This window comes from Megascapheus bottae, chromosome 1, assembly GCF_031878675.1.
Source record: "Megascapheus bottae isolate mThoBot1 chromosome 1, mThoBot2.hap1, whole genome shotgun sequence".
In the NCBI taxonomy this organism is placed as follows: domain Eukaryota; kingdom Metazoa; phylum Chordata; class Mammalia; order Rodentia; family Geomyidae; genus Megascapheus; species Megascapheus bottae.
Window position 1 is genome coordinate 74,145,452 of NC_143509.1, and position 23,741 is coordinate 74,169,192.

General features: G+C 38.0%; 1 protein-coding gene across 2 annotated transcripts in view; it reads right to left on the bottom strand.

The window, feature by feature from the left end:
• Col8a1 (collagen type VIII alpha 1 chain) overlaps positions 1-23,741 on the bottom strand; it is a 127,667-nt gene that overhangs the window by 23,691 nt on the left and 80,235 nt on the right. The gene's annotated exons all lie outside the window — the stretch shown is intronic.

Here is a 23,741-nt window from a genome sequence, read left to right on the forward strand (position 1 = left end):
TGAAAAATGTAATAGATTTGGTTTGGGGTAGATGACAGTATCATGAGGCATTCCCTACCTCCCACAATCCAAGTCCCCGGTCTGATTTTCATGTAAGGACTTCAGTTCTTTCTCTACAAGAAGCAGACTCAGAGATGGTCTATTGTCATTTGCAGGTCTACAGAGTCACTGTCCTATTCATCCTCATCCTTTTTATTCTCTTTCAATAAGAGTAGGTACTCAAAAAAAAAAAGAACTGGACAAATGGTTGTGATATTTAGTATCAACATGAAACTGGTTGTGTTGAGAAGGAGAGAAGAGATGGACGTTGTACTGTTTCATATTCATATGAAGTATTCAGCAACACATTGCAAACTTTCATGATTCTTTTCCCTGTGGTTGCCTATTTCGTGGGCCATATCTCTGCCATGAATTTTTGTCTCCCGGCTGTGGAAACCAACCAAAGATACATTATTGACCACCTGCTCACTCTCTTACACAAGATGACTCCCAGACTTATTTTCTTTGCTCTCTTTTCCTGCTGGTTTATGGCTTTCCCTTATGTAGCAATAAAACTCTTGGAGAGTCCTCTTAGATGAATTAATGCCACTTAAGTATATTTCCGTTTGCTGCCCTTTGATGGTTCTGTTTAAAAATAAAGGGAGATTGGGGCAGCTTGGTTCTTATTGAAATTTTCCTTCCCTTAGCTTTAAAGTAGCACTCCTCAGAAACATTCACTTATACTCCAAGAGAGTTTTGTTAACACTGAAAAAATGTCTGGGAAATATTGTCAGAAGACAAACCCAACATCTTTTAGTAATTTTTTCCCCCATTGGAAAGGTATTTACATTACAAGGAGACCCAGCTCTGCCTGTGTAAGCTTTTTCTTGTAGTCCTCTAAATTCCAAAAAGAATATCTGAATTCCACTAGAGTAGAATGCCATCCTGTTCTAATAGCAAACAGATTAAGGATCTGCTGTCATGATCTTATTTCAACTTGTAGTCTGCAGTTCATTTTTACTTCCCCCCAATTTTATATTTTATTAATTCATCTGAATATTATATTTAAGATGTGTTTCCTCTGGGACAGAATGTCCTGTAGAGTTGTTTCTTTTCACATTCTTAGCCCTGAAAGTTGGGATAGGAGTCTCTGTTCCTAGCCTTTATCTAGTAGCCGTGGGTAGTCATTCTGCTTCCTTAGGCTTCTGAGTTCTCTGAATATAATGCAATAACAGCAACGGAGAGTTTCTGGAATGATAAATTTTCATCCGGTGAGGATTAGGTTCCGATTGATTACTCATTACACTGAACTCATTGCCACATGTCACTTTAGTTTTCTTCTTTGTCATATTCAACATTGTTTTGAACTGCTTGTTAGGAACTATGGTGGATTCAAGAGTAACAAATATGTAATTTCTTCAGTAGAAATCAAAAGAATAACAGATGTTTATAAAAAATGCAAAGAAGGGGACTTTGGCCTAGTGGTAGAGTACTTGCCTAGCATGGGTTCTATTCCTTGGTACCACGTACACAGAAAAAGCTATAAATGGTGCTGTGGCTCAAGTGGTAGAGCGCTAGCGTTGAGAAAGCCCAAGGATAGTGCTCAGACCCTGAGTTCAAGCTCCAGGACTGGCAAACAAAAAATGCAAAGAAGTCAGTCCTGCCTCCTTACCTTATCAGGTTGTTTTCTTTTCTTTTCTTTTTTCTTTTTGTAACTCCTAGCCCTCAACCTTGTCTGCCCTTTACTCTTTTGCGTACTCTTTCTCTTTCATTTGCCTTTCTAATTTCTTTGCTCTTTCCAAGATTTCTGATTCTCTTCCTCACACAATCTCATCAATCCAGAGGGGACAAGCCAGAATAAAGATTAATGTCTTTCAAAGGCCATAGTGTGACATGTGAACCAAAAATTATCTTTGTTTCTCTCTAGATTCAATGGCAGACTTCTTTTAATCAAGAGAGGACATGCCAATATGGCATGATTAGCGTGCCACTAAAAAGCACCCATCTCTAGTGGGAGCAAGATTGCCTTATCTGCTGTCTAGAAAATCTGATTAACATCGATCATCTGGGATAGTTAATACAGCTTAAAGATGGGTAGATTTGATTATTGATATACAATGGAGAACAGGGACTAAAGAACTGAAATTTGGGGCATTGATGAATATTTGGCATGGTATGGGCTCAGAGGTCTGAGAGGGAGGCCCCATCTGGGCAGATGTCAAGAGTAATGCAAAGGTCCAGAACAACAGATACACTGGAGAGACAAGACGTGAAATGAAAGCATGAAGCCTCGTCTTCTTCAAAGACATTCTAGCAGATCTTGGGGAAAAGAACATGTCATGATGGCATGATTAATGTGTGTCTATTGTGTCCCTGCCAAGAAGAAAGAGTTAGCATATTCAACAGGGATCCCTGTCTGTATATTTGTCTCCCCAACAGAAGTTGAACTCCTGCAAAGCTCCATGAAAACCACTTGCAGTCTATCTTTAAATCTGGTGCTGTGGCTCAAGTGGCAGAGCGCTAGCCTTGAGCTGAAGAGCTCAGGGGCAGCACCCAGGCCTAAAGTTCAAGCCCCACGACCTACTGACCATTCCTGCCCTTTCCCTTCCCGCCGCCAAAAAAAATCATGTCATTTTGTATAAACTTGTTCCTAAGATGAACAGCTCTGGTCATTTCTAAGGCGTGGACAAATTGCATTCTTCTCATGTTGCTGTGAGGGAATGTTGCTTCTAAAACATGAACGGGGAAGAGGTGAATTATGCCACTGTTATGCCCTATTATACAGCTAGAATTGCAAGACTTGAACCCCATCTTGTAGGCAGGAGAGACACTGATTCTCTCCTCAGACACAGATGATGAATGGCTGGCTGGGAGAGGAATAGAGCCAAAGTCCTGCTACATCATATTACAATTTTATCTCCATCAGTCTCTGATCACAACAGGGTGATAGCTGATGTTTCTTTAATCAGACAGTTTAAATGCCTTCCATTCCAAAGGGCAGGAGCCCTCTCCCAGAGCCTGACTTCTAGGCCTGAGGGATCTTTGTATACAATCCTAGCCTACAATATGCCAAGGATAACAGAGACCCCCTGCAGCCAACAACTGCTTCTCTCTATATAAATTTTCCCTAATAAACACTGTTTGGCTATTTTCCTCTGTTTGCATAACAACCTTCAGTTCCTTCCACAACATCCAATTTAGAATTGGAGTTCTAAAGTAAGAGGAACAAGAGAAATCCATTTTTCCATTCATTAATTAATTCACTGATCCATTTATTCAACTCTATGCAGTACTTAGCAAGTGCCAGGTATTGGAAAGATGGCAGCGAGTGAAGATTGAGGTCTTTGTCCTGGAGTGACTCAGTGCGGAGTTGCATCAGTTTTCATCTTTGTGAAATTAGTAACAGGGAGACATTTAGCTCCTGATCCTGTGTGTACTGGTGACTGGGTTGACCAACTTGCTTAGATAATTGCCAGCATTTTTACAATGTCATGCTGGCTTGCCTCCACCTCTCAGCATGTGATTAAGTTCCTTCTGTACTTTAGTCCTTGATGCATATCCATGAAAAACAAAACTTATTTTAATATCAGTCTGAACAAGACTTACAAAGAATGTTTTGTAGAAAACATAAATAACTTGAATTGCCTTGATGCCCAGCTGACCTTCTATAGGAGAACATGGGAAAAATAAAGGAATAAGTCATTCATCATAACACCAAGAAGGCAGAGACTTACAAAATCTGTATATGATTTGGAATATAATTACATTCTGGATTTTTAAAGACTACAATAATAAATTCTTACTGATGAACTCTACTTTTTCTGGTTTCTAATGAGGGCAAACACCATAGGCCTGGAAAGAAAATTTCTTTTTTAATAAGAACATATGTATGTATCTATCATTTTACTCCCTTCTAGCTATAGTTATCAGTGTAGGCATAGTGAAACAGTGACATAGGTTTACTTATTACTTCAGTCTAAGTTTTGATGAGTATAGAAATGGATATTTTCGGGCCGGGAGTTTGGCCTAGTGGTTAAAGTGCTTGCCTAGCATGCTTGAAGACCCGGGTTCGATTCCTTGGTACCACACACATAGAAAAAAGCCAGAAGTGATGCTGAGGCTCAAGTGGTAGAGCTCTAGCCTTGAGAAAGTCCAAGGACAGTGCTCAGGCCCTGAGCTCAAGCCCAGGACTGGCAAAAAAAAAAAAAGAAATGGATATTTTCAGCATTTGTTAAAGACTGAACACATAAAATACAATTTGCATGAAGGATTATAGAAAGTGCTTGACAAAACTAGGGCATGGTGAATAGAAGATCTCGTGGATGAATACAATTCTGTGTTTTGTGAGTAGTATGCATGCATGTATGCACTTTGAGGTACAAACAATTTCTATTTTCTAGTTTATTTCCACCACTACTACTTTTGGTTGTGATTTCTGCATCCCTTAGGACTTAGGGCAACACTTGGCACATAGTAGTTGGTGAATGCATGTTAGTGAGTATATGGATAAGTTTGTAGGCAATACAAACAGATCTCTTTTGAAAGAGGCTATACCTTTTTCTTTCTTCTTTGTCGGCCATGGGGCTTGAACTGTGGGCCTAAGCACTGTCCCTAAGCTCTTCAGCTCAAGGCTACCACCCTACCCCTTGAGCTACAGTGCCACTTCTGGTTTTCTGGTGGTTAATTGGAGATAAGTGTCTCACGAACTTAGTGCCCTGGCTGGCTTTGAACCTCAATCTTCATATCTCAGCCTCCTGAGTAGCTAGGATTACAGGCATAAGTCATCGTGCCCGGCTTAGAGGCTATACCTTTTTGATATTAATTGAATGTAGGGCTACCCTAAAAAATGACACTTTATTTACTCTTGGATTTCCTGTCTTTTTTCCATGAAAGGATCCTAAACAAATTCTCTCCTGAAAACAGACCCATAATTTCTCTTTTTATAGTAGCCCTTCATTCTATCTGAGAGACAAGAAAAATCTGAATAAGCTAATTATACATTCTTTCCTACAACCATACTTCTCATGATTGATCATAGTTGTCCTTATTTGGGGATTCTTCATTTAAAAGCTATATAACATGTTATTACTTTTAACTTTATGAAATAAATTTTATGCTTTTTAAAAATTCATTTTTCCTTCATTACGGGAGTCTCAGCATGCACCTTGCAATAGGTAAGGAAAAGATCATATTTATTTACCATATAGCATATGATACAATGTATGATACAGTGTAATGCTAGTCTCTAGAAAGCTACATTAGCATGACATCATCCATTAGCATGCTACATTAGCATGATATCACTCATTTGTTTTGGCCAATAACACATGAATAAATGGCAGGCTGTCAAGGAGGCAGATAGCTAAATATCTGCCTTATTAAAAACACAAATGAAGACTTATCAATATGTTTTTCCTGATCAAATGAAGGCAATTGCATCAGGAATTAGTCACATGGTTCTGATCTTTATGAAAATGCTAGGAGAATAGAGTATGGACTGACAGCTTTTGAACACACATGTGCCAGACAGTGTGTCAGGTGTTAGACATATATCATGCTATTTAATTGTGATCATATGTGTGGGAAAAATTATTACCTTTTGTAAGCACATGAGAAAGTGGAAACTCAGAATATTGTTTACCAACTTTATATAGCTGATACTGACAGAACTAAGATTTCAACTTTTTTCTCTGAATTCAAAGCAACCAAAGGCAAAGCAAATACTCTCTTGAATAACTCATGTGGGTAAATCAAATGTTCAAATAAGATTTCCTTTAAAAATTCTTATATAGTGGTCATTTCTTTGCTGGATTATAAAGCTTAGAATGAAGTTTGGACACAGTGTGGCCCTTCATGGAGAAAGATTTAGGGTCCAATAGGATCTGAGGACTGCAGAAGGCTAGAATGACACTAACATCTCCTATTAAGGACTCAGCAGGCTAGTTTTCTTAGAATTTTGACTGGTTGGATGGTAAACATGACAATCAGCACAGTAAGGTTGATCCCATGTGCATGGACTCTTAATTAAAAACGATTTATAACCCTACCTTTCCTAGTCTCTGTGATTGTGGGGAGGTTTTAGCTCTCTGCACCTCCCACTCCTCTCTTGTAAAAATTGTGCATTCTAATAATACATATAACATTTGATATTGTGAGGAGTAAAATGAGATTTTTCTATAGACAGCACTCTGACTGTGCCTGGAAAATATTGCTTCATACATATGTATCAGCCCTGTCATTGCACACGCCTAAAGGATCTATTTTGTCATCATCATGTTATGTGCTGTGATGCTCACATGGCCATTCTGGTATTCAGACCAGGTGGATTGGTTCTTAATTGTGAGAAGAACTGAACAAAGAAAAATCTCTTAGTATTCCTTAGCTTTCAAGTTCGGCTTAATGAGATCCCCATAGGTGGTAAGGCAGGTAATGTGGCAGGTGCTCTACTCCTGAGCCATGCCTTCAGCCCTTTTTTTTACAGTGATTTTTATTTTGAGATAGGATCTTGCGTTTTGTTCTAGCCCATCTGTGCTTTCTACTGTAACTTAGATGATGGGCATATACCACTGTAGCCAAAGGATGGCTGAGAGACACGATCTTTCATCCCAGGCTGGTCTCAACCTGCAATATCCCTAATCTTAACCTCTTGAGGAGGTAGTTAGCTGTTCCCAGTTTGTGTTTTGTATTTATAATAATCTTCTTTATCCCCCACAATCAAAAGAAGGGAGCGATATTCCTTTCCAATTTCCAAGAATTTGAAATATTTCTTATAGTTTTGGTTTGTCATGCTACTTCAGAAAACATTACTTACTACCTTTACCATTAGCTCTGTATGGAGATGACATATATGGAGAATTTCCTTTGTCTTTAGCATCCATCATGCACTTCCATACTTTCTCCATACACGGGATTCAGAGTCTCAGTAGCTGGAATCCTTATATTGTTGGTTTTCTTTTTAATAACCAGCTGAAATGATCATGATGGATGGCAATATATTTAGATTCAAACAAAAGATTCATCCTAATGAAATGTGATTTTAAGAAATGCTCCTAATTCTCTCAAAGACAGACAGGTCAGCATGGTAAATAGGAAATAGTTGAGGGTTTTGTTTGTTTGTTTCTTCCATTCTTCCCCCCCAAACTTAGGTTGGCTCCACCAGCTGCTACGAAGAACACTAATAAAATCTTGTCAACTTAGAGTTATTGCTGGTCCTGAAGAAAAGATAAATGTATGCATTTCAAAATGTGGACATATGGACGTTGAAAACATATTGTGTAGAATTCTCTTGGCTGGATTTACTGAGCTCTTTTCCAAGTTTTGGGCTGGAGAAACTGAAAAATGCCTTTGTGTCAAATTAAATACTAAATGAAAAACTTGTGTCCAAAGAGCTTTAGGATTAATAAATGGTGGCTAACGATGTAAGAGCCCAAATCATCAGAGGATGGAATGTCTAAAGAGAGAAAGAAGAGTTGCACTGTAAGCAGTGACATCCTCTTGAGGTGTAAGATCAAGCCACAGGGAAATTATCTTCCCAAAACATATTTCAGTCTCAAGGGAGGCACTATTTCTGTGAAGGAATCATAATACCATACTTGTTTTGAGGTAGAACATAAAACACAGATCCAAAAGATCTAAAAGCATCAACATGTCACATGAAAATGCTATATAATATCAGAAGAGAATCCTTTTCCTTACAGGACATCACCTTCATATACTGAATTATGAATGTCGGTCCCACTATTATGAGCGACATTAGTTTTGTTATACAATTTTTCTGTGAAGTTTATAAATTTCTTTCTTAAGGAAAGCACTTAGGGAAAAATGAGGTATTATTGAAGGATGACACAACAAACCAGGAATACAAAAGCTGAGATTTTGTTTCCCAGTTAAATCAGAATGATTATTATTTTTTTATTTTTTATTTTTGCCAGGCTTGAACTCAGGGACTTGGCACTGTCCTTGGACTTTCTCAAAGGGACTTGGCACTGTCCTTGGACTTTCTCACTTTTTCTACACTTGAGTCACAGCATCACTTTTGGCTTTTTCTGAGGAATTGAACCTGGGTCTTCATGCATGCTAGGCAGGCAGTCTATCATTAGGCCAAACACCTGGTCCTGCTCCCATGTTTTTGTTTTTTTTTTTTGCCAGTCCTGGGCTTGAGCTCAGGGCCTGAGCACTGTTCTTGGACTTTCTCAAGGCTAGAGCTCTACCATTTGAGCCTCAGCACCACTTCAGGCTTTTTTTTCTATATGTGGAACCAAGGAATCGAACCCGGGTCTTCATGCATGCTAGCCAAGCACTTTAACCCCTAGGCCAAACTCCCAGGCTCTGCTCCCATGTTTTAAGTTCATGGTTTAGGCTGGCTGTTTAGGTTTCACTTCTTCCTGGCCATGTGTTCTGCTGAGAGACAACCTGCAATGTGGGAAGAGACAGAGTGCTGCAGAATTCAAGCCACCAGATTCAGATTCTGGCTCTGCTTTTTGTCACTAATATAACTTCTAGAATCCCTATTTCTTTCTTTCTTTTTTTGTGGGTTGCAGGGCTTGAACTCCACCGGGGCGCATTCCCTGAGCTCTGCAGCTCAAGGCTAATGTTCTACCCCTTGAGCCACAGCACCCCTTCCAGTTTCCTGGAAGATGTCCTAAATACACAGGACTCTAGAATTCTCTTGATGCTGAAGCCTTTACAGTATCCACACACGTTTTTCTCAAGGTCTACTCTTCTGAGCTGGGCTGGGCTGTTCATCCTCCAGACAAACATGGGTCTGGGGAGTAGCTGTTGGCTGGGAGTTACAGAGAGACCTTAGCTCAATCAGATACATGACTATGAAACCTACTGTGGTCCATGGTAGAGCAAAGGGCTGGGGACCAACCCCAGGCATGCTTGATCTTCCTGCACCTCTAAACCCTCATCCCTAAACTCCAGGGATATGAGAATTCTAAATCTGAACTTGGCTTTCTAGGTTGCTATGAAGGCATATTTTTCAAAGTGAAAGGAGAGAATGTAAGTTATTTAACTGGTTGTTGGCTGTTCAAAGCTTCTAAATATTAAAATGTGTGGTATGTGGGCTTGCATTTGAACTCTTGTCAAGAGCATCACAAATATTAGGGATAATCCTAAATAACGAAAATAATATACCTATATATGGGCATATGTACACACACACACACATACACACACACACACACACTAATGTATTACACAAATTTCTTTGCCAGCACAGAAATATCCAAGGAATAAAGTAGTTGAAATGCAAGAGTGGAGAAGAATAACACAATGCCATGGATGACCATTTTCATTTTCTTTATGGTAAAAAAAAAGAGATTCTGGGAAGAAAAATATGATCACCTTAATGAATCAAAACTAATAATTAGATAGTTTCACCAGAAGAAAAAGCAAAAAAAAAAAAAAACCAAAAACAAAAACAGAAGGACAATCCCTGGAGGTCAGTTGTACTGAATATGGAATGTATCTACTCTCTGTCAGCCAAGGCTGTGGTGCCTAAAAATTATTGCTGTAGTATCTGGAATTCTTAATAAAAATTCCAAGAACCATTGGGGCTTCTGGGCAGCATATGTAAAATTAGAAGGGAAAGAATATTAAATCTTCTGCAAAAATCACAATAACAAGGTGTTAATGAGGTAGCAGTTAGCTATGACAGGGTGTCTGTTTTCTTTTTATGTTTCATCAAGGTCTAAAGGTAGATATATATGTATATATATACATGTATATATCTTTTTCTAAAGCCAGAATCCAGAGAATATTGGAAAGAAGAAAGAATCCCTTCTCTCTTCTCTTGAGTTCCAGGGCCAAGGTTGTGTGTAGACCACTCCTGCTTGGTGAGGTGGCATTTCTGGCATGCATACAACCACTCATGAGCTGAGAATCATAGCTCCAGAATGGGCTGCCTGTTTATTCCTGTTCCACATGCAGCAGTGTGAACTAGGAAGAACAAGAGCAGACAAGAGCTTTGTCTTGCTGATCTGATTCTTTCCATTACAAGTTCTCCTCTGAGGATCAACTGGATCACTTTCATTTTTTGCCAGCCCTGGCTTAAACTCAGGGCCTGAGCACTGTCCTTGGGTTTTCTCAAGATTAGAGCTCTACCACTTGAGTCACAGCACTGCTTCCAGCTTTTTTCAATGTATGTGGTACCAAAGAACCGTGCATGTTAGGCAACCACCCTACCACTAGGCCAAACTCCTGGCCTCTTGCCTTTACTTTTTAAGTGCTAATTTTCGCTCTTCAACTATTATATGCTATGAAAGATAGAAATTGCATGTACCTATGTATGTACAGTGTGATATGTTGAAACATGAGTAAATGTGTAGTGGTGAAATCAAGGCAATTAGCATTTTTATTTTCTTCTCATCTCAGTATGTTTTCAGACTTAGAGCTGTCTCTTCTTCTTCTTCTTCTTCTTCTTCTTCTTCTTCTTCTTCTTCTTCTTCTTCTTCTTCTTCTTCTCCTTCTCCTCCTCCTCCTCCTCCTCCTCCTCCTCCTCCTCCTCCTCCTCCTCCTCCTTCTCTCTCTCTGTCTCTGTCTCTGTCTCTCTCTCTCTCTCTCTGATGTGCTTGTAACCAAATATGTAACAGGTTATCACTAACTATAGTCATCCAACACTAGTAGGAATTTCCCCTGTGGCTTTACTTTAGTCCTCAATTGTAGTCTCCTTTGATGAATTGACCTTTGTCTCTATATTTATAATCATGTGGCCTCTGACAAATGACTCTCAATGACTCACAGTTTCTCTAGGTATAAAATGAGAGTGACAATATATCTCAGAGTTTATAAACACTACCAATACAATACTTTCTACTCTATGGATACATCTTCCTAAGTGTTTTAGAGCCCTTCACAAATAACTCAGTATTTTATAAGAAACTGATATCTATTAGACACATAGTTTATTTTTTATCTGAGTAAGAAAACCTCTTCCCCTCCCCAGCTTAGTCAATCATTGTCTCTACATGCATGTCTTATGGGTGCAGTTCTGGAGAGGACATCTATGCAGAGCGCCAGAATGAAACTCGAGGATGTTGTATGACTATGTTGGATTTCTCTTCCAAAGAACTCTTAGAGCTAAAAATGCATCTGGCTCCCATTTCCTGTAGAATTTTACTTATTTGAAATGTTTAAGCAATCAATTGATCTGACTTCAAACAGACTAGGTTTTGCTGGCCGTGTAAAGGCCCAAACCTCCTTCTGTGTCACTCCCAAGTCTGGACTTCACAAGCAGCCAGTTCCCTTCATAGCTTCGTAGAGGACTTCTCGTTGGCCACTGATCTTGTGTTCTGAGCCAAGTGTCAGGCTGGGAATGAAGGCAATAAATCTCTGTGATTCTTCATATTTCGAATTTCTCCTGCTGCTTCTGATAAGGAAATGACAGAGGCTCTGTCTGAGCTTTACGTACGAGCCTCAGAGAAATATATAATCCAAATCATGTTTTGTTAACAAAACGGAAATCAAAACGTGCTAAATCTGGCTTTGAGTTAATCCAGATTGTATTGAAGGCTTGAATATTGAATGTAGAAATTATCTTTGTTCTTGACTAGTGGGAAAATTTTAGAATGAAGACAAATTCCTTTCTACCTTCTGAAGTATTATGATTAAATATTTCTCAACGAGAAAGAGGCAGAAAATGTCCTTAGTGAATGTGTTTACAAAGAAAGAACTTTTGCCTTCCTGTGGTAAGAACAACCTCACCACTGCATCTGCTCTTCCTCCATCACTGCTCTCCTCATCTATTTTAGAATTTCTTTCTTTTAAAATTTCGTTTATTTAGTTATTTTGGGTAGTTGTGGGTCTTGAACTTTGGGCTTGAGAGCTGTCCCTGAGCTCTTTAGCTCAAGGCTACCACCCTACCCCTTGAGCCACAGTGCCATGTCTGGCTTTCTAGTGGTTAATTGGAGATAAGAGTCATGAGGTCTTTAGTGCCCAGGCTGGCTTTGAACTGTGATCCTCAGATCACAGCCTGTGGTGTAGCTAGGATTACAGGAATGAGCCACTATGCCTGGCCTATTTTAGAATTTCTAAGTTTCATACTCAGCCTAACAACTGACTGACAAGAATGCGATTGAAGACAAGAAATTCTGTGCACCTACTCTGGGGTGACTATTGATTCCAACCCAGGGTGGAGCCAACCCCCTTGCATGTGCGGGGCAAAAATGTACCCCCAAAATAAAACAAAGACATCAATTATTGTTGAAGTTTCTAGTTGATGTTGGGTACTTTCTGCCCAACATTACCAATCATAGTATACTGTTTGGCATTTTTGTAGAAATGGTAAAAAAAAACCCAACAACAACTGCTTGGAAAAAGGTGTTTCATTCAGCAGTCATTCCTAGACTCTATTCTTGTTTCCCTGGTATTCACAACCACAAATAAAGAGAAGAAAGAGAACCATGTGAGCATCCGCCATGGGAATATTGTGGGGATTTGATTGGTAGCCATATGAACTTCAACTAGCATCCAGCGCCATTCAAAGGGACCATGGTGTGTTGAGCTATAATATAGAAGTCCAATTAAAACACATTTAAAATAAATTTCTCTTTAGCTTCAGAGAGTCAGGTCGCGATTATGATTTTCTTGGTATAAAGCAACACAATCAATGATTCTGACATATTCACCATTTGGGAGTGAATTGGTCAATCCATCCATTTCACTCCTAAATCAACTGACTTGAGTTTTATTGGTTTAATTTGCTTTCTTAATGTTGTGTGGATAGAGCTTTTTGAGCTAGTAAAGGAGACTCATTGTGTGGCTAATAAAAATATTGGTTAAGCTGGGTGAGGTGGCTCACGCCTGTAATCCTAGCTAATCAGGAGGCTGAGATCTGAGGATCAAGGTTCAAAGCCAGCCCTGCCTCAAAAGGACCTGAGACTCTTATCTCTAATTAACCTCTAGAAAATGGGAAGTAGGGCTTAGCTCAAGGGTAGGGTGGTAGCCTTGAGCTGAAGAGCTCAGGGAAAAAGCAAAAAGCCCAAGCCCAGGAATAGGGTGGTGGTAGCCTTAAGCTGAAGAGCTCAGGAACAGCGCCCAGGCAGAGTTCAAGCCCCATGACCCCCTCCCCCACACACAGAAAAACTGGTTAATCTAGAATCATCAGGTGTCCTTGACCTTGTAGTGTGTTTTTACTTATGTTTGAACATGGGTGTGTGGTATGTCCTGAGAGTTCATTTCAAACAAAATATTGAAGTCATAGAGTAAGAACTTTATGCAGACTTTCCACTTAAGGCCTTACTTAGATCTTCTTTTCCTAAGTCCATTTTTTTTTTTTTTTTTGGTCTGCTATGAGGCTTCAACTCTGAACTTTTTCTCTCAAGGCTAATGCTCCACCACTTTGAGTTACAGTGCCACTTTGGTTTTCTGGTGGCTAATTGGAGATAAGAGTCTCATGGCCTTTCCTGCCAGGGCTGGTTTATGAACCATGATTCTCCAATCTCAGCCACCGGAGTAGCTAGGGTTATAGGCATGAGCCACCAGTTCTCAGTGAGCACATTAAAAAAATTTGATGTTGTTCTTATATTTTACACCTAACATAGAATTTGAGGGTTCTAAGAAAGTATATCACGAATATGACTCCTTTGCTATAAATTTGGTTTTATGATTCACTTAACAAATGTTGCTTTGTTGTATGTTGTAAGCCAGTCACTGTGATCTCATAGTTGCAAATAAGATATAATATTCCTGGTCTTTTGGAGATTATATTTTAGTGGAGAGAGCAGCAATAAACGAACGAAGGTAATTTTACATAGAAGTTAGTGTTGGATACAGATGCATGAACTGAAATACAATAGATTCAAGGGAGAACTCAAATAGTGTAATACCTTAGAAAAGAACGTCAAAGTTAAGCAAAATAAGACACCAGGAAACAGGTGCTCAAAAGAGGTGGCTAGTGTGGGGTCAGGGTAAAAGCAATAGATGAACGCATTCAATCCAAAGTATATCCTTCGAAACTAAGATGAGTGAGGGAAGGGGTGAGTAGAGGAGGGGAGGAAGAGAATGTTGGATGGGATTACTATTGGTCACAATACACAGTATTCAAACCCGCCTTGTTAAATGGCAACTCCTTTGCATAACTACTTAGCGATAAGAAGAAGAAAAGGAAAGTTTGTGCTGTAGGAAAAAGAAACCGGACATGTGATGAAATGAAAGTGGACTGGGGTAACTTTAAATAGTCAAGAAAGGAGTTCATGAAGAGGAGGTGGCAGCTGGAACAAGCACAGCTAAATGATATCCTCTGGACAACGTGCAGCATCTTCTCAAGACTAGGGATAACTGGACTCAGTAAGGGTTAAAAAAGTATACACACATACACACCTACTCAGAGAAAGGAGGAAGAGAGGGATTGGAATAATGCCTAAAAACTGTTCTAAGTGTTTTTCATGTACTTAATATCCATTGTATCTATGACAGTCAATCTCCTTGCAGGTGTGAGGAGTTAAGAGTCATGAAGAGAGATTCCTGATTTTCAGGAGCTATGTCATTTTCCAGAGCAGAGATTTCCCCTGTGTGGTTTACAGGTCATTTACATCTTACTAGCTTTTTTCTTTGTTCTCTAAGGATTCTAATTATGTTTGGGAGGAGAAGGGGACTGGAAATCTACATTTTATACTGGCTTGTTGTACTTGATTCTTGTGATTACTGAAGATAGAAAATCACCTTCTTAATGGGTACACTATGATTAATGGTTATACTAACCCAATTTATTGAGCCATATATATATATATATATATATATCATGGAATTATGTTTCCTAATGAATATCCTTACTTCCATATTGTTCGCTAGCTGGCTGGGATGTGCGCTTTGGATTAGTTGTCATTTGTCAAGTTTGTCTGACAGTCTTCACTGTCTTTCAAAGTCGGGGAGCCGATTTTGTCTTTCAGGAAGAATATGTTAAAAATGTCTGCCAAAGACTTTCGCATCTGCAGGATGTTGTACTCATAATAGATTGGTCTAACTGAACGTCTTCTGTTGGGCTCCTCCTTACACCTACTTTTAAAGTGTGATGTCCAGGAAAGGAGAGGCTAGGAAGATAATGTATCTTGGTTTTTAGCTCTAATGTATCCCAAGCATTTTTCTCATTTTAGATTGACCCAGGTATCCTTGAAATGTCTGAGATTCAAGATTCTTACATGACACTGATTAAAAGGACACATTGGAGCAGATCAACCCAAATTTGAGGGAGAATAGCTTCTGTAGTCCAGACTAGTTACACAAGTGTAACACAGACTTCTGTTTCCCCATCAAATACTTCCATGAAAGGCCTTGGTCTGGGAACAGATGGATTCTGTCTAACTCCCTTTTCATTTCTCATTTTTCTCTCTTTATTAGTTTTTATTCTTAACTACTCAATAGCTCTGGCCAAATTCAGTGATGGTGACGGAATAAAGGCCAGTCTTGAACACAAGATCAGAACCAATAATAACATGTAAGATTAGGACAATTTAGAGACGGAGAGATTGTTTTAACTTAGACTAAATTAAGAAGGTGGCCAAAAGAAGCCAATCTTTTTGCATTGTAAATTTGCCAATTATTCAATACTTTTATAACTCTTTAAGCAGACAGTGTTCTTCAAGAAAGAGTATAAAAACTGAACTTGTAGAACCTAGGATAAAGATGTGTTACTAAGAATTTAAAAATGACACCAGAGAAGAAGAATGTATTAACACAAGACCTCAAACCCATAGAGAAAAGTTTTCCTTGACATTTGTTAGGTTGTACATAGCTTTTCATATGAAATCAAATAGAGTATTTCCTACTTTCCTCCTCTGCGTCTCCCCACCTCAGTTTAGCAATTTTGTTTAAGCTTTTCTTCATTCATTCAACAAATCTTTGCTGAGTGCTGAGTGTGTGACACATCTAGTTTTGATTGCTGAGAATTAAAGAGAAGGCAGACTGTCCTCTTTTATCTTTATAGACTCATATGTTATAACAATTCATTTCTCATCAACAGAAATAATTGTAACTAATTACTATCCATCAGAGAAGTAAAACACTACAAAGGAGCCATTCTTTGTAAAAGTGGGCGCTGATGAAAGATGTGTATTTCTTGGGAATTTGTTGGTCATTCAGTGTGCTCTGTGTATATGTAAACTATCTTCTCAGATTGTCTTTAAACTTCTAGTCATACAGTGTTGGCTTAATAGTTTGGTGGTTTGGGCTCAGTTTTTACACTTGCAAAATGTTGTCTTGGTCTTACCAATCATGCATGGGTGATGTGATGACACAATTTCTAAATCTTTGTGGCCAAATGCAATTAAGCTGCCTGCCTGGAAGTTCAAGACCCTGGTTCTCAAAGAAAAAGTCCCTGGATCACAAATCAGGTACATTTCTCCCCCATTTCTACAGTAAAATTCCTTGCTCAAGAATATAATAAATGGTGACATATTTAAGATTCTTTTAAACTAAGCCATGGCCTTTTGGCCTTTTGGCTTTTACTTCTTTGATTATTCACATTTGTAAATATATACTAGACAGAAGGCATGAGTTAATATAACTTTTCTGATTATAACTCTTTGAAACTATGTTCTAAATGAAGATGTAGAAATGTCATATATGAGGCTCATTGTTTGGTTCGGGATTGTATGTCACAATAGGATGCTACATAGATAAAGTGTGTTACTGTCTACATGTTTTCTACTTTTAAAAATGTGTAATACTTTCTGGTACTGTGGTTTGAGTCCAGGGTCTGACACTTGCAGGTTACTACTCTACCACTAATACTGCCAGCCTTGTTTTGCCTTATTCATTTTTTCTGGATAAGATTTATTATTTTTCCCCAGGGCCCCAATCCTCCCATCTATGAAACCCCCATGACTGTGAATACAGTACATTGTATTAGAGAGCACATTACTCTTATTCTTGGTGTACCATCAAGCACAGCTGATTTGTTGAGTTAAGGTCTTCATAATTTTTGCTTGTGATGTCCTTGAATGGTAATCTTCTGATCTACATCTTCCACATAACTGGCTTACAGGCATGAGCCACTATTCCCTGCCTAAAGATTCTTGAATTAAAATTTTCTTTCAATTTCAAAATGAATTTTGAAATCCACTCATCGGCTATAATTAGAAGGTTATTAAATTTCACAAAGTGGATCCATCTCAGGATACCTTGCCTTGTACACGGTATTATTACTGTTTTAGTTTCTCAGAAACAAAATCCAGAACTGTTCTTGGTATCTCCACTTTTCATACATCTGCAAAAGTTTGCAAGAATTGTAGCTTCTCTCATAAAAGTATAGTCCAAGACACTGTCGGCAAGGCACCAATAATGTTTTGCCTGGATCTTTGTAAAAGTGTCTTAATTCTGTGTTTCCAACCCTATCTCTGCTGCAACCTCCTGTCCCCCAGAAGAGTTACAGTGACAATTCAAATAATATCATTTTATTATGTATATATGCCACTTTTTCTTTCTTCATTGACTTACTGAGGCACATTGGAATTACACACACACACACACACACACACACACACACACACACTATCATAGTTGCACTTCTATATTTTTGTTGTGGTTATTTGAAGATAAGTCTCACAGACTTTCCTGCCTAGGTTGGCTTTAAAAGTCAATCTTCAGATCTCAGCCTCCTGAGTAGGTATGATTATAAGCTTGTGGCAGCAGATCTCAGATGTCGTAATTATTTTTAACATTTTCAGTTACATTTTCTATTTGTGCGTAGGTAAAATAGTAATAGCTATCTTACGGTGTTACTGCGAATATTTGGACATATAGTATATGAAACAGATGAATGCCTCGGCCATAGTAAGTGCTCCGTGGTCATTTTTACAGTATTCAGATAAAATATAGATAAGACAAGAACACATTAGAATATTCTTAGTGATTCTTATCATGCATATAATCTTGTTTTAGAAAAGCAACTTCTAAAGAATAGCATAGTTTTATTCTGCATTTTATCCATGCGACAATTCATAGCTGTCACTAGATGGCAAAAGTGAGCTATAAAATCAACAGTAACCGTGACCACAGTGTTTTTGTGTCTAGTAGCTCTAAATTCAAGCTCTTCTTTTCCATAAGGTAAACCTTCAATAAGCTTGCCTTATGCATTTTTTTTTTTGCCAGTCCTGGGCTTGAGCTCAGTGCCTGAGCACTGTCCTTGGACTTTCTCAAGGCTAAAGCTCTACCACTTGAGCCTCAGCACCACTTCCAGCTTTTTTCTATGTATGTGGTACCGAGGAATCGAACCCGGGTCTTCATGCATGCTAGGCAAGCACTTTAACCACTAAGCCAAACTCCCGGGCCCTGCCCTATGCATCTTAATCTCACCCATAGGTGCCAGACTTTCTGATATCGGTCTTACTGAAACCTTGGTCTTACTTGCCCACATTTTATTGTGAATGTGCATATCAGGAATTCCAGTCTGGGCAAAAACAAGAGAACTGTTTAGAATTCTTTGGAGAAATCAATCAGTGGTTCTGAAAGTATTCCCAACAGCAGTCTTAGTATTTGTGGGAAGCTTGTTATAAAACACAAACTCATGGACCTCATCAGTTCTGCTAACCAGAATATTGGTGTTTGAGCCTTGTAGTTGATTCTGATACCTGTTAAAGGTTGAGAACAATTGCAATGAATCATGTTTAGCATCTTGTACATATTGCCAGCTCCATGGCTGGTTATTTACCATGTTTCCAGGTCTTCTCATCACCACTGAGGCCTACATTCTATCTTGATGAACACATGTCATTTATTTATTCATTTGTACAAGAACTTGGTTGTCTGTTTCAATAAACACTTTAAAAAAAATCAGTCTTTTGGTCTGTCATGTGGCTTTGAACCCTGGGCTTGGCCACTGTTCCTGAGCTCTTTCAGCTCAATGTTGGTGCTCTACCCTTTTGAGCCACAACACTACTTCCTGTTTTCTGGTGGTTAATTGGAGATAAGAGTCTTAAGAACTTTCCTGCCCTGGCTGGCTTTGAACGGTGGTCCTCAGATCTCAGCCTCATAGGATGACACATGTGAGCCACTGGTGCCCAGCTTAAATAAACACTACTCTAGGCATATAATGTCCTAGTGTGGGTGTTGTGTGTGCACTCATGTTAGAATGAGGCAGAAAGACATCTTGATTGGGATGTTAAGTGAATATAACTAGTACTTAGGGAACTGGGGCAAGAAGAACAAAATTCAGAGCTAAACTTCGTAAGTAGCTCATGATACGAAGAAAGACAGGAAGGACTGTTGAAAGGCATCAGTGCATACAAGGTGCAGGGCTCATGAATTCAGCATGGAGAATAGAGAGTTTTGCTCCAGAGGAAGGATGTAGTAGAGGAGTCAGGTTAGGCATACTACCTCACTGTTGTGATGACTACAACCACTAGCTGGTGCTTAGGGTAGAGTTCAAGCCTGTGTACTAAGCGTTTAACATCTATGATCAGCTGACTTACTCCCTAGGCAACTCATTCTCAGTTTACAGTTGACAATAGCTACGTATACATTGCTTCATTGTCTTTAAAATCAAATGATATTTTCATTTCTTAGCTGTCGAACTAAGGAAAACAATGTTAATGTTTACATTTTCAAGGACAACCTCTATAATATAAAGTATGTGTGATGAATGTATATTTGATACATCTAATTCCATTGGCATGTTTTCCACCCATACATAAAACCAGCAAGTTCTTGGCATCCTTTCTTCTTTCTTTTTTAAATGTAAGGAATGAATGTTGTGTTAGTTCCCCAATTTTTAGCAACTTCGGAAGTAGCTCCCTTTTCATGATCAGAGCTGTGTTTGAAAAGTGGCAAAGGATGCTTATTTCAATTACTTGACTCACTGGAGAAAGGATGCTGAGTACCTAGTGAGAGGCATTGTCTAAACTCATTAGCTTCGTGATTTGGGGTTTTTATTTTGCAAGCATTCACTGTGGATTTGCTCTCCTTATCAATGCAAGCATTTTGCCCTCCCGAACAGGCGTACACACAAGCCAAACTAAAGATTCAAATTTGTCAGAGTTCTTCTATGGCTAAGCACACTGTGCCTTGTTCTGTTTGGGTGAGCTTCCAGAAAGCCTACTTTTTGCCGGGGGTATTTTTGAGTGATTTTACTTTCTTCCTGAGAAAATTATTTTTCTACACTGTACTTGTTGCATCTGAAAAATATTTGTTCTGGCTGGGCAGATATAGAAGGCTCCTTTCAGCTCTAATGGTCTGTGGATTTATGATTCAATGATAAGGGTACAAAGAACTCATTTCTGAGTTTTCTTTGTAGTAAAAATTTTAGTGTTGTCTTCACAAAAGAAGTTATCAGATCAAATATTTCTCCATGAATTTCTAAGTGACATTCTTAATGTAGTCCTGTCTTTTACTGTTTAAGACCTTGTCCAGCTCAAAACAGTGTTTATATTAATTTCTTTCACATGCCAGTTTAGACATTTTAGGCTAATACTGAGGCAAGTGACAAGCAAAGGCCATCAGAAATGGTTGAGGATCTGTTTCCTTTTAAGTAGAAGGAACATACTTTAGAAAATGCTTTGTCAAAAAAAAAAGAAAATGCTTTGTCTTCTCTCTCTCTCCGTGTGTGTGTGTGTGTGTGTGTGTGTGTGTACGAACCCATTTCTTCCTTGAGCACTTTTAGTTAGATTTTTAAAAATATGAATAAGTTACTGTTGAGATTATATGTAGCCTGCCTTAAAATTTGATAGAGTAAAAATTACTAGATAACAAATTTGTATATTATTATCCTTTTATATTGCATATACTAACCGAACAGTCCAACATCTTAGTCACTCATAATGTTTCTAAGAAACATATTTTTAAAGTAAGCAGAGCAGTAGGATCATAAAGATAATTTATGACTCTTTCCATGGCATTTTTACTTCTGACATTGAAGCATTAGACATAAGCTCTAACTTTTAATGAATATGCAATGGGAGCCATTGGCCATTAAATAATGTGGCCTGGCTTTCCCCTGCATACGGAAGATGCACTCAAATGGCTGAATTACTGAGGTTAATCTACACTACACTCAGATAGTATCTTAGGACATTCTGGCGATCACATCAAGACAGGTGCACAAGGAAGCCCAGTAATGAGAAACTGTGCTGCGGGCCCTGAGCAATGGAATGTCTAGCCAAGCATCATCCTGTACTGAACTTTACGCTTTCCAGTAATCATTTGAAAAGATTAAAAAGGGGCAGAGAAAATTAATTATGTTGTACTGTATTAATTACTGTGTTCATTAATTTTATTTATGTCAGGATGTTGAGGTTCTGGTAACAGGTAATCAACATACTAGACATGACTGAGCTATTTTTTTTTCCCATTTTATATCTTCGATGTTTGGAGTGCATCTTCTACTTACAGCACATTTCAATGGATACTGACCATATTTCAAGTGCTTCATAATTACCTGTGCCTAGAGACTGTCATGTTGGAGAGTGAGTTCTATGCTAGTCGATCCTATTTTGCATCAGAAAGCAGTAATATGGTCTAGAGGAAAGACAAGCACTAGCTTGAACTCTCGGACTGTGTCTATCTCCTGGCTCTGACATTCCAGATGACTATCAAAACTGACTTAGTTTCTTTGAGTCTTAAATTCCTATTTTCTGTAACGGTAAATTTTAATAACTACCATACTCTTCTTAGGAGGCTGGGGGTAAGATAAGATAGTGTATGTGAAAGTTCTCTGTTAGATCATAAAGCACCATAAACATGTAAGGCATTATTACTTTTTTTAATTGTAAATTTGCTCTTAGGACTTGCCCAAGGCCACATGCAAATTGGTTGGAGAATCAAAGATAACTTTGGGGCTTCTGAATTTCAGCCATATATAAAAGCTAAATATTGTTTGTACCAAGCTAGTCTGTTTTTTTTTTTAACATTTTAAACAGTCTTTTTATTTTTAAAAATTTGAGGAAATAAGAGAGTGGCATTAAGAAGTAAATTCCATATTGAATAGTTATGATCCTTTTGGCCAGTGCCATAATGTTTTACAGTAAAATTATACATGTATTTATACACTTATATACTCAGAATTACAGCCATCAAGGATTGGACTTGATGGCTGTCATATAATATAAAACCCCATGTTCTTCAAAGTTTGAAACAACTTTGAAAATGAACCGTGGCTTCTCAACTCCATCTCCAAAATATAGGACAACCACAAGAAAGTCCTTCTGTAGTGAGCTTGATTAATAAAGCAGATATGGATCAATTCAGCAGGTTTTCCGTGGATATTTTTGGTTACATATGTAGCCCCTTAGTTCCCATGTCTGAGACACCATTTCTACAATGTGAATCCAAAAGACATTTTAATGTTGAACAGAAAGAGAGAAGACAGTTCAACACCTTTTATTTACTGTTTCTTTTGTGCAAAATACATTTATGGATTCAATGGTAAAACCGAATTGCATTCTGAAATATTGGAGAGTACAGAACATTTGCTATTATAATCTGTTCCCATCTCCTTAATTACATTTCTACCATGGTATTCATTTTTTACATTTTTGCTTCCTCCCACATTTGTGCCTAATGAACATCTACACAGAAATTAAAATTACACAAAATATTGAGAGTTTTATGCTACACAGAATTATCATGAGACAAGTTCATTTTCCCAGAAAAAGATACATATACTCAAGAAGTTCTTTTTTTAAAAAAAATCAAAATTGTTTTAAGTAACCTTAAGCTGGCTACTTTTGTCAGAAAGCTATCATGTTTAAGCTTTAGGACTGCCTGAATTAAAGACCATATTAAATAAATGTATTTGAATTTTCATTTCCTAAGTCATTGAACTGTTGACTATTGAATGAAATAGCTTATTGAAAAAACTACATTTTATTGCTTTTATACCTTAATTTTAGAACAAACAGTATACTTTTTAAAAAATCCAATAAAATGTATTTTTATATTTCTACCATAAGTTATAAGACATTCCTCTCTTTTGTCTTGCAAAAATCAATTTCTACATTTTTAATGGTTGAACATTATTGCTGTAATTTTTCTTTTTTACTGAGCAAATTCATGAATGCCCTTGGCCACAACATTTTGTTACAAAAGTCCTGAGATGGAGCCTGTCATCATTACAACAACTACAAAGTTTCTCTCCATTCAGTTCAGAGGCTTTTTTCTGACACAGTGAACTTAAGCCATGTCAGAACTCTTCAGTGACTCTCCAAAATCTTCAATCAATTTGAGTCCTGACACTTGTTACTCACGTAAACATGCATTTAAAAATCCAATCATTTTGAATGATAAATATTTTATTTAGAGAGCATATGGCTTTGATGGCATCCAGCCAAAATAATTATTTAGTGATATTTACAGTCAAAAAGTATAATACCAAAATCATTAGTGTATTTGCATTTCTTCAGAAACTCTGAATGGATTCCTTCTACACAGGATGTTTCTACGGACCAGGAGATGTAGGGAGAGATGCAGGGCTTGTTTAGATTTGCTTAGGTGTACTCAACAAGAATGTAAAATGCTGAGGTATCTTCACAATTCATTTTTTCAATTATAAAATAAAGTTAACTAGACCATAAAAACCATTGTACTATTATTTAGTAGGAAATATTGAGTTCAGTTTCCAAAAGTCACACTTAAGACCAGGCAGTGGTCATAAGCACAGAATGGCTGTGGATACTATGAGATAATGTCTACTTGTTAGAAATGGATGGTATGTTGTGGCTTATTTTTCCATTGAAGTTCAAAAGTTAATGACGCACTTTATATTTTTATTGCATCTACCGAGGCATCAATTAAAGAATAAAAGAGATTCTGGCCTGCTGTTAATAGTTTTC